The following is a 16,303-nucleotide window of genomic DNA, read 5'->3' on the forward strand; positions in this document are numbered from 1 at the left end:
CAGAGCTAATCTATCATTCATTTGAACTTCTGTTTATGCCTCTTATTTAGGTGCTAACACTGACCAGTTAGCTCTAAATATCAGGAGCTAACCGGACTCTGCCCTGAAACTCCCTCTACACTTCAGCGCTAACTGTTCATTTTCAGCAAAGATAACCAGTTAAGTGCCACTGAAAATGACCGGATAGTCGCCGATAAGCGGTCAATAGCCATTCCCAGCTGGTTAACTCGCTTCGAATATTGGCTGGTTTGTCTCTTCAACCAGTTGCTCACAGTCTTTACTACCTCTTCATTCAAGTTGAACAGATGCCCCCAAAGGTATTCCTTCAATTTTGGGAAAGGATGGAAATTGCACCGGCACTAAGTTTGGTAAGACTGTGAGACCCCAATTCACAATTGAAGGGCTTATTTCCAAAACCATATTAGTTGCATTGGACTTAGAGAGTTTTGGAAATAAGCCCTCCAGTTGCCTCAGTGGTGTTTCATGCATTTTTTCTTGTGCTTCCAAGCTATTTTCTCATCATTCTTTTTCAAAGTTTTCAGGGTTGCAGTGTAACACTTTGAGTGATCCTCTGATTATCCTTTATGAGTTCGTCAACATTTCTTATGTGAGATTCATCCATTGTGTTAGGGGTCGACCACTTTGTTTTTGATCACACACATCAGCCCTTCCCAGTCCTCAATCTTTACATTTGTGGCCCAGAGACACGTGGAGGGGCATAATTGAACGAAAACGTCTATCTCCATGGGCGTTTATCTCCGAGAACGGGTCCGTGAAGGGGCGGACCGAACCGTAATTTTCAAAAAAAAATAGACGTCCATGTTTTTATTCGACAATTTGTGAGCTGGGCGTTTTTGTTTTCAGTGATAATGGAAAATGAAAGCGCCCAGCTCAAAAACGAATAAATCCAAGGCATTTGTTCGTGGGAGGGGCCAGGATTCGTAGTGCACTGGTCCCCCTCACATGCCAGGACACCAACCGGGCACCCTAGGGGGTACTTTACAAAAACAAAAAAAAAGGTAAAAGAGCTCCCAGGTGCATAACACCCTTCCCTTGTATGTTGAGCCCCCCAAATCCCCCTCAAAACCCACTGCCCACAAGTCTACACCATTACTATAGCCCTAAGGTGTGAAGGGGGGCACCTACATGTGGGGTAAAGTGGGTTTGGGGGGTTTGGACGACTAAGCATTAAGCAGCACAATTGTAACAGGTAGGGGGGGGGATGGGCCTGGGTCCACCTGCCTGAAGTCCACTGCACCCCCTAACAACTGCTCCAGGGACCTGCATACTGCTGCCAGGGAGGTGGGTATGACATTTGAGGGTGAAAATAAAAAGTTGTGAAACATCATTTTTTGTGCTGGGAGGGGGTTAGTGACCACTGGGGAGTCAGGGGAGGTCATCCTTGATTTCCTCTGGGGGTAATCTGGTCATTTAGGGCACTTTTGGGGCCTTATTCTTGAAAAAACAGGGTCCAGGAAAAGTGCCCTAAATTCTAGCTACAAACGCATACTTTTTTTCCATTATCGGCGAAAGGCGCCCATCTCTCCTCGGCCGATAACCACGCCCCAGTTCCACCTTCGCCACGCCTACCGACACGCCCCCGGCAACTTTGTACGCTTCCGCGATGGAGTGCAGTTGAAAACGTCCAAAATCGGCTTTCCCATTATACCGATTTATTCGTTTTTTGTGAGATAAACATCTATCTTCCGATTTGGGTCGAAATCTAGGCGTTTTTTTCTCTTTCAATTATAAGGTGGACAGTAGTCACATCACCACAGTCATTACCATAAACAACCTGCATGTGGAAGTGAATTTCATTTGGAGGGACTCCTTCAACAGTCCAGAAATTCTGTCATGGTATGTTGCTTAAATTGCAACAGTTAATGCTTACTGCATGCTTCCATTTCACAAGCATTATCAAACAGCCTCTTCATACATACGCTACTTGCCACTGAGGTAAAGGAAGAGAGTTCAAAGAGCAAATAAATTGCGTAGCGTGTCCGTGCTGCCATCTGTTGATGACTTATAGAGGCATTACTTTTCATTTAACCTTCATAGGTTTCTTCAAACTGCTTGGAATTTCTTTTCAGTTACACTTCTGAAGATGGCGCAAAAAATAGAGATAGTTCACTATGTATAACTGTATTATTGAATTCAAGAGCGCTTGGGACAAGTACTAGGTTCTCTAAGGGAGTGATACGGAGAGTAGGTGGCATGGATGGACAGACTGGATAGGCCATATGGTCTTTATCTGCCTACATTTTTATCTGTTCCTATAAACATTTGAGTTTCTTGTCTGGATGTGTATCATGCACAACTGTTTAGGTTTCTGTGATTCTACACATATGGCTTTGAGTGTTGAGATGATGCACCACAATATCAAAAGGGCAGTTGTTTCCTCTCCCTGAGTGTTCAGTGTATCACAGAGGTGGGCAACCTACAGCTTGCGAGCCAAATGCAGCCTGCCATTGAATTTTATGTGCTCTGTGAAACCATATGGAACATATCAGAATGTGTCATTAGCCAGAGTTTTGGCAATTTTAAATACTGTATTTTCAAATATTTTCACTCAAATAGTTTGTCTCTATTGTTTTTAGTTACATTTTTACAGCTTTATTTATCACAGGAGGTCTATGGAGCTCTGTGCATTTCCGGTTCTGACATTACATAATGTTATGGCCCACTAGGGATAGTACTGACATTCATGAAGCCCTCTGTGTATGAAGGTTGCCCACCCCTGCTATATGATATATCCAGTTATTTCTCTCCCTGAATGGACAGTGTAACTTACAAATGGCAGTAAATATCTTTTCTATGTATAACGTAACACATGTTAACTAGATCTCTCATGTAATACAGTATCACACAGCCACATTCATATTACTCTATGTGTATGTGTGTGCATGTGTATAGTGCATACACGCACACACATTGTTCACATAAGTAGATTTTACTGTCATGAGATTCTAGCTAAAGATACAGTTAAAGGCGATCTGCAAAAAACTTGTAACATTTCCAGAGTGTAGAGCTTGCTGTTGTGATATCTCATGAGGATATAAGATGTATAACGGTGATCACTCATTTAGGACAACATTCATTTTAGTAAAACAATTCTTTCTTTTGTTACAAGATGTCTGTCGGATGGTGAGAAAAACTGAGGCTCTTTCTCTTTTGAGAGTGTGTGATGGCACTTCCCTGCTGAAGCCCTGCCTCGAGCTTCCTTGAAGTGCTCTTATTGTGCTGTGTACAGCTAGTGCTGTGCCAGGCTCATCTGCTTTACTTGTGTCTTTATTAAATTTAAGAGGGAAAGGAGGGGGGAGGGAGAGAAGGAGGTGGTCAGCACAGTTGGCTGATGGAATGGGAAGGGCCAAATCCATGCATTATTTCAGAATTAATTTTCTGTCTGCCACTAAAAGCTAAGCCTCAGACTTCTGTGCTCAAGGACAGTGAAGAACTAAAGGGCAAACATAAGAAATCAGCATTACCTTTTATTTGCTGGGAGGTTTGCATATAATAATTTCCTTTATGTTTGTATTTGGTTTTGATTAATATGGTGCAGTAACTTTCATTTGAATCTCTACTTTTCCACTCACCGCAAATTCTTCATTCTTACCACTATTTATTTCCCTTTTGGTTTCTGCCATCTGTCATCTATTGTGTTCCCTGGTTAGTCTTTTACTTTAGCGTTAAGACCTTGCCTGTGATGTGTTGGTGCTGAATAAAGGGCACTCTCCCTTCCTGTTTGTGTTGCACATGAGGCTATGAGATCACTACGTTTGCAGGTGTCGTCTCATGTCTTTCTGCTCAGCCCATCACTGCCTACTTGGCTTAAAAGATTCCACTAGTTTACCTTCTTCAAACTTTCTGCATTTCAAACCATTTCACATCTGTTTTTGTCCAAGTCAAGGTGATGTGGAGGAGGATAGAACGTAAGCCCATTGACCCCAATATTTTAGAAAGCAGTTATACGTTTGCCCCTATTCTAAATAGCACTCAAAATTGCACACACAAATTTGGGCATGCGATTTAATTGGCTAATGAGCCATTAGTGCCACTAATTGGGTACTAACGATCAATTATCAGTGCTAACTGGCAATAATTGGAATTTAGGCATGCATGTTTATAGTCACTATTCTATAAAGACGTGTGCGTAAATATTTCTGTGCACAGCCAAAAAGGAGGGGCGGTCATGGGAGGGACATGGGCAGGTCACAGGCATTTCAAGGATTCACACTCAATGTTATAGGCCTAAATCAGGCGTGGGGATTTTCAACAGGGTTTGGTTGGCGTAAATCCTCGAGCCTAAAACTGGATGCGGATCCTGGCGCTAAGAGCTATTCTATAAACAGTGCCTGACTTTGAGCACTGTTTACGCTTAGCACCGGATTTTTGGGGGGGCACCATTATAGAATTGAGTCCTTGGTGCATTGCCAACTGTATACTTCTATTTTCAAACCTAGTGGTATTATGGTGTAATTCTAGATTTAGAAAGCAAGGATCAGCATAAATGCTGGTATTATACTTATTTACATGTGTATGTGAACAACATAATCTGGCTACACTCTGTTCTTTAAATATGCGCCTGTCTTCAGTGGCATGTGCTTTGCAGGTGAGCATTCACATGAGTGAAGTTTTGTTGGCATATGGATGGGGTACACAATTATGCACCTAAATTGTAGAATATAATGATTTATGTGCATACTTTCTCAATCTAGGTATGAGCACGTCCACCAGTCTATGGCTGGTATAAGTGTTTGTACATAAGAATATGCGTGCATATTTAACCAGTTATGCTAGTGTTCTATAAAGAAAAGTAGGTGCCCACTTTTTCTTAACAGAGTAGGCTCAAAATGGTTGCATTCATGAGGCCCGAAATTAGGCGGTGGGAGGCAGCTGACAAATGCCATGGTCAGCCCTGACCCCAGATATTCAGTGCTAGGCCATTTCCAGTGACCATCACTGAACATCCAATTTCATTTTTGGCTACCGGAACTTAACCAGTTAAATGATCTAGAGATGGGGGTAACTAGTGAGGTAATTAAATTTGCTGATGACACAAAGTTATTCAAAGTTATTAAATTGCAAGAGGATTGTGAAAAATTACAAGAGGACCTTACGAGACCAGGAGACTGGACATCCAAATGATAGATGACGTTAATGTGAGCAGTGCAAAGTGATGCATGTGGAAAAGAGGAGCTTGAACTATAGCTACATAATGCAAGGTTCCACATTAGGAGTCACCGACCAGGAAAGGGATCTGGGCGTCATCATTGATGATACATTGAAACCCTCTGCTCAGTGTGTGGCGGCGGCTAAGAAAGCAACTAGAATGTTAGGTATTATTAGGAAAGGAATGGAAAACAAAAATGAGGACATAATAATGTCTTTGTATCGCTCCATGGTGCAACCGCACCTCGAATATTATGTTCAATTCTGGTCACCACATCTCAAAAAAGATGTAGATTTAGAAAAGGTACAGAGAAAAGCAACGAAAATGATAAAGGTGATGGGATGACTTCCCTATGAGGAAAGGCTAAAGTGGCTAGGGCTGTTCAGCTTAGAGAAAAGACGGCTGAGGGGAGATATGATAGAGGTCTATAAAATAATGAGTGGAGTGAAACGGGTAGATGTGAATTGTTTGTTTACTCTTTCTAAAAATACTAGGACTAGGGGGCATGCAATGAAGGTACAAAGTAGTAAATTTAAAACAAATCAGAGAAAATATTCACTCAGTGTGTAATTAAACTCTGGAATTCATTGCCAAAGAATGTAGTAAAAGCAGTTAGCTGAGGCAGGGTTTAAAAAAGGTTTGAATGGCTTCCTAAGGAAAAGTTATGCTAGTATCCTCTAAAGAAATTAGGTGCCTACTTTCCTTATAGAAAAGATGTACTACTGTAAAATTACCCTCACTGTGTCCCATGAGCAGAATTTCCTTCATGGCTCTGGGCAAAAGTCAGGGTCAACACCTATCAAGAGCTTTACCAAGTATAACTGTATATAAATGGTAGCTGACTTAACGTTGAAACTGCAAAAACTCCAGAAACACCTTCTTTCTACTCTGACTATATGATCCTTCCCCAGCTCTAGCTAATAAACAACATAAGATCCCATGATAATGTGGCTATGAGATTTGAAATGCCAGCTTGGTTGTATTGTTTATTTTCACATTATTGGAATGGCTTGTGTATAGAAATTTGGTAATATTCTACAAAGAAAATGGCAGTTGATAAGGACCATATGACCTATCCCACCAACTACTGGACTCTACAATCCCTTTCTCTCCTTAAGAGATCCTTTGTAATTGTCCCGTTCTTTCCTGTCCAATACTGTCCGATATTGTCCTCATCTGTACCACCAAGACTGGCAGGTTGTTCCACACATCCACCACTGTAAATCTATTCCTTTTCACTGTTATCCTATGGCGTCCTCGTTGTAGAGCTTTTCCACTGAAAAAGCCCCACCTGTGCATTTATGTCACAAAGAGGTCCTTTTACTAAAGCTTAGCATGCAGTAAAGGAATTAGTACACAGTAAGGGGTCCTTTTACTAAGCCGCGTAAGTGTCTACACACGCCCAATGTGCGGCAAAATGAAGTTACCACACGACTACCGCATGGCTCTTGCAGTAATTTCATTTTTGGCACGCATCCAATACGCACGTCTGAAAATTTTTATTTAGTTTTGGGCACGCGTAACAGATGCACACCAAGAGGCATTTGGCTTGTGTAGGTCATTACCACCCGGTTACCGCGGAAGTCTTTACCGCTAGGTCAATGGCTGGCAGTAAGGTCTCTGACCCAAAATGGACATGTGACCATTTTGATTTTGCCGCACGTCCATTTTTGGCAAAAAAATTTTACAGGTGCACTAAAAAATGGATCGGTGCACGCCCAAAACCCGTGCCTAAACTACCACAAGCCATTTTTCAGCACGCCTTTGTAAAAGGACCCCTAAATGTTATGAAGCCCATAGGTATAAATGGACTTCTTAGCATTTAGCTTTAGTGAAAGGGCCCCAAAAGTATTTAAATATCTCTATCAGATCTCCCCTTTCTCACCTTTCTTCCAAAGTATACATATTTAGATCTTTAAACCCCTATATACCTTATGATGAAGGCCACTGGCCACTGGGTAGTAGCTGCCCTCTGGACTGACCACATCCTGTTTATATCCTTCTGAAAGTGTGGTCTCCAGAACTGCACATCTATATTGTATAATCTCACATGGGTAATGGATTTTTTTCCATTAGAAGGCAAAATCAAGGTCCCACAGCCTGCTGTATGCTGCTGGTATTGGTACTGTGGACCCAATAAAGGATGCTACACTTGACCTTGTTATTTTAATGGGCTAGCCAAAGATTGTAAGACTTTGGGTTAAGGGCTGGCACTGTACTTGAAATTATGCAAGCATTGTGAGAGGGGGTATTTCCACTTTAGACATGTTCAAAATGAAAATTAAAAAAAAAGAGAGAGAGGCAACCAAATAGTTTATAAGTCGTTTATAGTAATGGTAACTAATTGTTCTCCATCATGAATATTCATGAATGCATTTACTTATAGTATGTACATCTACACTGCCCATTTTTACCACGTGCAGAAAAACGCAAGAAAGCTTCTTTGCAGTTCTGATGCAAAGCCTGTTTAAACTAACAACAAGGTCTGTGGTATTTCTTGCCTCTCCTGGAAACCAGAGTGGTTTGCAGCCCTCAAATACTGCCGCTGGCAACCCCTGTTTTTGTAATGAACAAAAAGGTGCTACAAGTGATATCTCTTTAATTCTGAAACCTATATTCCATTTTAGTCAGTGAACCTGTTCAGGACAGAGTACAACAGTTATCCATACAAATGGCAGAACAATTATAAACTATACCAGTTCCCAACTTTTGAGCTATGGGCTGCGATTTGCTGCCCAACCTCAAAACAGGGACATCCCACAGCATAAGTTTATCTTAAGCAGCTGTCTAACAAAGTTTTACATGCAGCACCTATCCTGTCGACCTTTGCTCCAAACAAGAGGAGTTAATGATATTTCAGCTATTCCAATTAAATCATCTGTGCCAATACAGTAATGCAAAGCTATTTTTAGTAGCATTTTAGGACAACATTTCTTGACGGAAAGAAGAATTCAATCATTGTTCCTTTTTCCTAATAAATAAGAGCAGTGTAAAATGTCTTTTGGTATCACCCATTATGTGTTTTAATAAACATTTTTAAATAAAAATAAATGTGGAATTCAAACATTCTGTCAGAGTTTTCACTAATAGTGAGTCAGTTGGATTATTGCTACGTGTTATGTGCAGGATGCTTGAAGAGTAATAGGAAGAAATTACGAAAACACCAAGAAAAAAACAAACGACATTACTAACTACCACCCGGTAGCATCTATCCCATTAGTAGTGAAACTAATGGAAGGACTGGTGACCAAACAACTCAATGACTACATAAACAAATTCACTATACTACATGAGTCACAATCAGAATTTCGACCCCTACACAGCACCGAAACAGTACTACTTACTCTCATAACCAAATTCAAGCAGGAAATAGCATTAGGCAAGAGTATTCTTCTCCTCCAATTTGACGTCAAGTACATTCAACATGGTCAACCATAACATACTGCTAAGACTCCTAGAATACTTCGGAATCAGTGGTGGCACTCTCAATTGGATCAAGGGTTTTCTAACCACAAGAGCATATCAAGTGAAATTAAAAGCAAACATATCGTCACCGTGGAAACCAGGCTGCGGAGTACCTCAAGGATCACCACTATCACCGATCCTTTTCAACCTCATGATGACTCCACTAGCCAAGACCTTATCCACCCAAGGCCTTAACCCATTTATCTATGCTGATGACGTTATATTATACATCCCCTACAAACATCTTTAAGAGCGCCCATCTCTAAGGACGTCCTGGCGAAGGGGCGGGGCATCCCGTATTATCGAAACAAGATGGGCGTCCATCTTTCGTTTCGATAATACAGTCGGGGACGCCCAAATCTCGACATTTAGGTCAACCTAAATGTTGAGATCGCCGACCTTAGAGATGGCCGACCTCGGTTTTCACCGATAATGGAAACCGAAAACAACCATCTCAAAAACGACCAAATCCAAGCCCTTTGCTCGTGAGAGGAGCCAGCATTCGTAGTGCACTGGTCCCCCTCACATGCCAAGCTGAAGAACCCTAGCCACTTTAGCCTTTCCTCATAGGGAAGTCGTCCCATCACCTTTATCATTTTCATAGCCCTTCTCTGTACCTTTTCTAATTCCACTATATCTTTTTTGAGATGCAGTGGCCAGAATTAGACACAATATTCGAGGTGCAGAATAGGTGTGTGTGTGTATGTGCTCCCCTGCGTGTCTGAGTATATGTCTGCTTGTCCTGTGTGTGTATGAGAATATATGTGCATGTGTAAGTATATGTCTCTGTGTCTGAGTAGGTATGTATGTCTCTTTCCCTGAGCCCCTGTGTTTTTATACATGAAGGAATTGCAAATCATTTTCTGTATCTCCCTCTTTTCCAACATCTGGCCTGTATAGAATCTTTTGATCTGAAGAAACCTTTATTTCCAAATAGGTGCAAATTTCTTTTGGAGACCAAGCCTCAGAGACCTGCATGTCTAGTCTTTATTATCCAGAACAATTCTCCTGTAACATATAAATGCTAAGCCAACAGCCTAGAGACATCAAGTCTGACATCACCTTGAAGGTGAGACCAGGGGATAGAGTTGTGCCACTTCCCTGAGTTCTTCAGTCAGGCTAACTTATGTTAACCGAATTGTGGGTAGACCCTGCTGAATAGCACTGTGCAATGCTGACAGCAAGATTGTACCCACAGGATAGGATGGCAGGGAGACCAACTAGAGTTGTAGCATGGTGGGAAATCAAATTCTACACAGTCATAGAACTCATTAAAACAAAAACCCACTGGAAAATATCATACTCATGAGCTATGCCTGCACATAGTGAGCTGCGAATGGCTCATGGGGTCATCACAGGTAGGATGGTTTCAATGACAGGCCCTGGGTGGGGTGAGATGGCCATAACCACTTCTGAAGTAGACTACAGTGTTCACTTGAACGTATTAAGAGGGATAGGTCTCGTACATCACTGGGATATGCCACCATGTGGTGGCTTTAAATGTAAACAAATAGAAACATAGAAACATGACGGCAGATAAAGGCCATATGACCCATCCAGTCTGCCCATCCTCTGTAACCCCTAATTCTTCCTGTTCCTAAGCAATCCCAAATGCTTATCCCATGCCTTTTTAAATTCTGGAACAGACCTCGACTCCACCACCTCCACCGGGAGGCCATTCCATGCCTCCACCACCCTTTCTGTGAAATAATACTTCCTTAGGTTACTCCTAAGCCTACCCTCTTAACTTCGTAATATGCCCCCTCTTTCCAGAGCATTCCTTCATTTGAAAAAGGCTCTCTTCCTGTACATAAATGCCCTTGAGATATTTAAACGTCTCTATTATGTCTCCTCTCTCCCTCCTCTCTTCCAGCATATACATGTTGAGGTTCATAAGCCTGTCCCTATATTTTTTGTATTCAAGACTGCTTACTAATTTCGTAGCCGCCCTCTGGGCCGACTCCATCCTGTTTATATCTTTCCATAGGTGCGGTCTCCAATACTGCACGCAGTACTCCAATTGAGGCCTCACCAGAGACTTATACAACGGCACTATCACCTTCTTTTTCCTGTTGGTCATGCCTCTCTTTATGCACCCAAGCATCCTTCTGGCTTTGGCCATTGCTTTTTCTACCTGTTTGAAAGCTTTAAGGTCGTCAGACACAATCACCCCTAAGTCCCGCTCTTCCTTCGCACACTGAAGCACCACACCCCCTATACTGTACCGTTCCCTCAGATTTTTGCATGACCCTGCATTTTTTGGGATTAAACCTTATTTGCCAAATATCGGTCCATTCTTCTAGTTACTCTAGGTCCCACATCGAGGGCACTCAATTTATTTAGCAGTCGCCTGTGCGGAACCGTGTCAAAGGCTTTGCTGAAATCCAAGTATACCACATCAAGCGCCCCTCCCATATCCAACTGTTTGGTCACCCAGTCGAAGAAGACAGTCAGATTCAATGCCACTAGTGATTAAAATAATCATAGACCACAAACCCCCTCCTTCCTCGATCTGTGCTCTTGTGTCAAAAAAATTTTATAGAACTTTTTTCACTTCTTTTTCTATGTGACGATATTTTATCCTCTCTTGTGCTCAAAAATAAAACCAGAATGACCGGTAGTTTAGCATGAAAAGGTATAATCACACTTTTCTGAGAGCTCAGTTGATCTCAACAGGCACCTGTTTTGCTGCTGAAAATACTCATAGCTGCACCCCAAGGAATGCCTACTAGTGGTGCTCATATAAGTATATATAAAATCACAGTAACATAGGGGCCGATATTTAGACCGCGGGAGATAGAGCTGCTAACTCCCACGGTCAGCGCTGAACTTGGATATTCAATGCCGGGCAGTTTCCACTGACCAGCATTGAATATCCATTTTTTGGGGGGTGTGGTTTCAAAATAACCAGCTAAATCAATATTTGGATTTTGACGGTTATCTTTAAACTGCCCAAAGATATCTCACACTTTCACATTGATTTATTTACCGCCTTTTTGAAGGAATTCACTCAAGGCAGTGTACAGTAAGTGCCAAATATGGTCACTAAACTGGGTTTTAAAATCAATGCATAGCCGGTTATATGAGCCAATGTAACCGGATATCTGCTAGCTGCCAACTGGGAATATTTAGTGGGGGATAGCTGGTTATTCCCCGCTGAATATTGGCGGACAGCTGGTTTAGCACTATTTAACCGGTCAGCACCCATTCTGGCTGGTGAAATAGCGCTGAATAGCGGGGGAATAATAACCAATTAGAAGACAGCAAATAAAGACCATGTCTAGTGATTTGCCAGAAGCCCTGATGCAGTTGACGAAATGATGGCCAACGCTAGTTCCCGGCATTTGACGATGGCTCTGTAAATGCTGACTCTAATCTTCAAGCAATGTTGCAAGCTGACTCCTACTAGCAAGCATCGCTACATTTTCCTAAAGCTGAGTGAATATTTAGGCTATGAACTGTGTTTGCTTTGTCTTTGTATAAAACTTTGATAGCTTTGTACTGCATGAGACTTTGCACATCTGGACAGGAAAGTTTTTTATGCCAGTGATATACAGTGAGCCATATTTTGGTGGTTTAGCTTCCAACAGGTTTATCCCTGGAAGCTCTTTGAGGCTTTTTCCTTCCTGATCCAGTAGCTGGTGGCCTGTTTTGCTTCATTCATTTATATATATATTATTTGGAGAATTGTATTTACTTTTTTTGGATATTGTTTTAAAAAGGTTTGTACAAGTTCCTGGAGGAAAAGTCCATAGTCTGCTATTGAGATAGACATGGGGGAAGCCACTGCTTGCCCCAAAATTGGTATCATAGAATATTGCTACTATTTGAGTTTCTGCCAGGTACTTGTGACCTGGATTGGCCACTGTTGGAAGCAGGATTCTGGGCTGGATGGACCATTGGTCTGACCCAATGTGGCTATTCTTATTATATTGTATTGAAATTGTATGGATAAGTCAGTTATGCTTTCAACATCTGCTTTCGCTTTGAATATTGGCCCCTGTTTTTACATAATTCTACCTGCAATTAAAACGAATATCAGTGAAATTCTCTGTTTCTTTCTGGTTTTGCTACAATCCCAAGGAAAAAAGAAATGCTCTTTAAAACTTGCTAACCAATTTCCTGCATGGTTACCTCCACCCTTAATGAACCTTTGTAAATATGAGCTGTTCTGAAGACCTCTTTAAGAGCCATACATAGGCATTATACACGTAGAGTATGAATAGATCACGAAGTGCTGAAATATGAACCCAGCAAAGGATTTTAATTTAATGGATGTGTCATAATAATAGTGAAGGACTTTTTTCTTCTATTAAGAATAAAACTGTGAGGCATAACAGCATACCCGAAGAGAAAGAAAGAAAGAAAGAAAGAAAGAAAGAAAGAAAGAAAGAAAGAAAGAAAGAAAGAAGTCTTTTCTCCAGAAAAAAAAAAAAAAACAATGCGACCTGGCCAAGAAAAGGTAGAGCTGATGCCTTTGGAATTCAGTAAGCATTGCTATTTTAAGACCTTTTTCCATAGGGTATTGGTTTGCTGAGGTTATATATATTTAAAATAGCTTATATGTTATGTTATGTTATTTGGATGCAGCTCACACCTTTTCAGTAGTAGCTCAAGGTGCGATACATTCATGCTCACTAGGGGGTCCATTTACTAAGCTAAGGGGCCTGCGCTAATGTCAGTGTGTGTTTTTGATGTGCAGTAGGTAAAAGGCTGTCCTTTTTGCTGAAAGAGAAATGGCCATGCAGTGAGTGAACCACTTCCTGCGCAGCCATTTCGGGGGGGGGGGGGGGGGGGGACACTTACCACCACTCATTAAAGTGGTGGTAAGGGCTCCCGAACTAACCCAGAGGTACACGGGCAGCATGTGGTGCTACCCAATTACTGCCGGGTAAACATCAGTGCTACAAAAATAAAAAATATTTTTATAGCACAGGAAATGGTGCGAGCTAGGGGTGAGAACTACCATCGGGCCTACTGCATGTGGCAAGCCTGTGGCTGCGTGCCAACCCTTTAGTAAAAGGGCCCCTAGGTTTTTTTCCCTGTCCCTGGAGGGCTTACAATTATGGGGTCCTTTTACTAAGCAGAACTGAAAAGTGGCTTGTGCTATTCCCAGCGCAGGTCTTTCCTGCTTGCTAAGGCCACTTTTAGCCCTGCTGCTAAATGGCTGATTTTGACATTTCTGCAACAATGGCCGCGCACTAATTTTCCTATTAGCGTGTGATTACCAACACCTATTTTGTAGGCAGTAAGGGCTCCCACGCTAATCCTGCACTAATCAGTTAGCGTACAGCAATGCCCTCGTACTGATTAACAAAGCCACGCCCATTCTCCTCCCCCTAACACAGCCCCAGCGCTAAAAACTAAATTTTGTTTTTTACCACGTGGGTAGCACGAGCACATGCAAAGACTACTGTGGGACAGTTGAGTGCACCTACAGTAGTACTTTTTAACCTGCGGAAAGCACATGTTAGTGGTTATGCAGCTTAGTAAAAGGACCCCTGAGTTTGTACCTGAGACAATGGAGGGTTAAGTGACTTATCCAAGCTTTCAAGGAGCAGCAGTGGGATCTGAACCGGGCTTCCGTGGTTATCAACCAAGTGCTCTAACCACGAGGCTACGTCTCCACTGCTTTTGCTTTTGTTGACTGCTTCGGAGTTTTATGTTATTTGCCATAAGGGCTCAATATTCAGCCAGAAGCAGTGAGCATTTTGCTATTCCCAGATATTTAAAGGGCCCTGATGAGCTTCAGCTTTGAATATCTAGCTATTTTTGAGCCAGCTAACACATAGCCATTTAAGTCGATATTCAGCACTTATGCGGCCATGGGTTAGCGCATGAAGATAAATCAGACTTTTATGCGGTCCCATTTATGCACTAACCCTGGCTGCTTAAGGGCTGAAGATGAGCACTTAAGTGGTCAAGTGCTGACTCCGCCCCCAGAATGCACCCAACACAGCTGGCTTTGAGTTAGGTGCTAACCGCAAATTTCAGCGGCACTTAGCCAGATAAGTGGAGTTGAAAATTAGCAGCTAGTCCTGACCAAACGATTTAACAGATAAAAATTTATGTAAATGTAGTTTGGAGGGCAGGATTAGACAGTATTGAGGAATCAGTATTGGAAAGGAAATGGGGAGACATTCCATTTGTGCTTTTGGAAAAAGAGATGAAACTTTGCTTAGTCTTTGCTTGTGTAGGGACTATTTTTCTTGTGATAATGTATTGCAGGGAGTTGAGCAGAGTTATAATATGTTTTGCAGTGTCTGCATAAATTTTGCTCCTCAAATTATAATATGGAAACTTGCCCGCCTGTTTACTAAGTTGCAGTATTGACTGTCGGTATGGAAATTCCGACACAGCCCATTCATGTGGCTTAGTAAACGGGGGAGGGGGGGTTGGTTTGCAAAGGGAGAGAACAACATGGACAGTTGTGACCTAGACTATGCAGGTACCCAAAGAAGTCTTAAAGAAGAACTTAATTTCCAAAGTAAATATATATATGTATCTGAAAGGGAAATCATTTCCTATTAGTTACTGCAAGTTAGTCGTATATTTTTGTTTGATCAGATTTTACATGCAACATTCATGCAGTGACATTGATCATAATTTTGTAAATGCCAGCCAAGGTGTTTAAAACATTACATATAGTCAGCACTGCTCTCCAGATGATGATGGTCCTGAATGTACAATAATTCAGTTGCTACCGTCATCAGATTGATGTATAGCAGTGATATCTAGAGGACACCTACATTTACATATTAGGAAAGCAGCTACTGAAATCCTATTCTTTATAGAAAGCATAAGAACATTAAAATAGCCATACTGGGGCAGACCAATGGTCCATCTAGCCCAGTATCCTGCTTCCAGCAGTGGCTAATCCAGGTCAGAAGTACCTGGCAGAATCCCAAATAGTAGCAACATTCCATGCGACCGATCCCAGGGCAAGCAGTGGCTTCCTCCATGTCCATCTCAATAACCGACTATGAACTTTTCCTCCAGGAACTTGTCCAAACCTTTTTTAAACCCAGATACGCTCACTAACTATTCATTTTAAAAGTATTACCATGTAACTTCCTTGAGTGTCCCCTGGTCTTTGTTCTTTTTGAACGAGTAAACTATTGATTCATGTTTACCCATTCTACACCACTCAGGATTTTGTAGACCTCTATCATATCCCTCCTCAGCCATGTGTTTTCCGAAGAGTTCTAACCTCTTAAGCCTTTCTTTATATGAAAGGAATTCCATCCCCTTAATCATTTTGGTCGTCCTTCTTTGAACCTTTTCTATGTCCGCTATCCTGCTTATAATCGAACGAGAAAAACGCCCAAGTTCCGACCTAAATCGGGAGATGGACGTTTATCTCACAAAAACGAATAAAGCGGTATAATCGAAAGCCGGTTTTTGGACGTTTTCAACTGCACTCCATCGCGGATGCGGACAAAGTTGATGGGGGCGTGTCAGAGGTGTGGAGAAGGTGGAACTGGGGCGTGGTTATCTGCCGAACAAAGATGGGCGCATTTCACCGATAATGGGAAAAAAAGTATGCGTTTTTAGCTAGAATTTAGGACACTTTTCCTGGACCGTTTTTTCATGAATAAGGCCCCAAAAAGTGCCCTAAATGACCAGATGACCACTGGAGGGAATCGGGGATGACCTCCCCTGACTCCC

This window comes from Microcaecilia unicolor, chromosome 9 (genome assembly GCF_901765095.1).
Source record: "Microcaecilia unicolor chromosome 9, aMicUni1.1, whole genome shotgun sequence".
Lineage (NCBI taxonomy): Eukaryota > Metazoa > Chordata > Amphibia > Gymnophiona > Siphonopidae > Microcaecilia > Microcaecilia unicolor.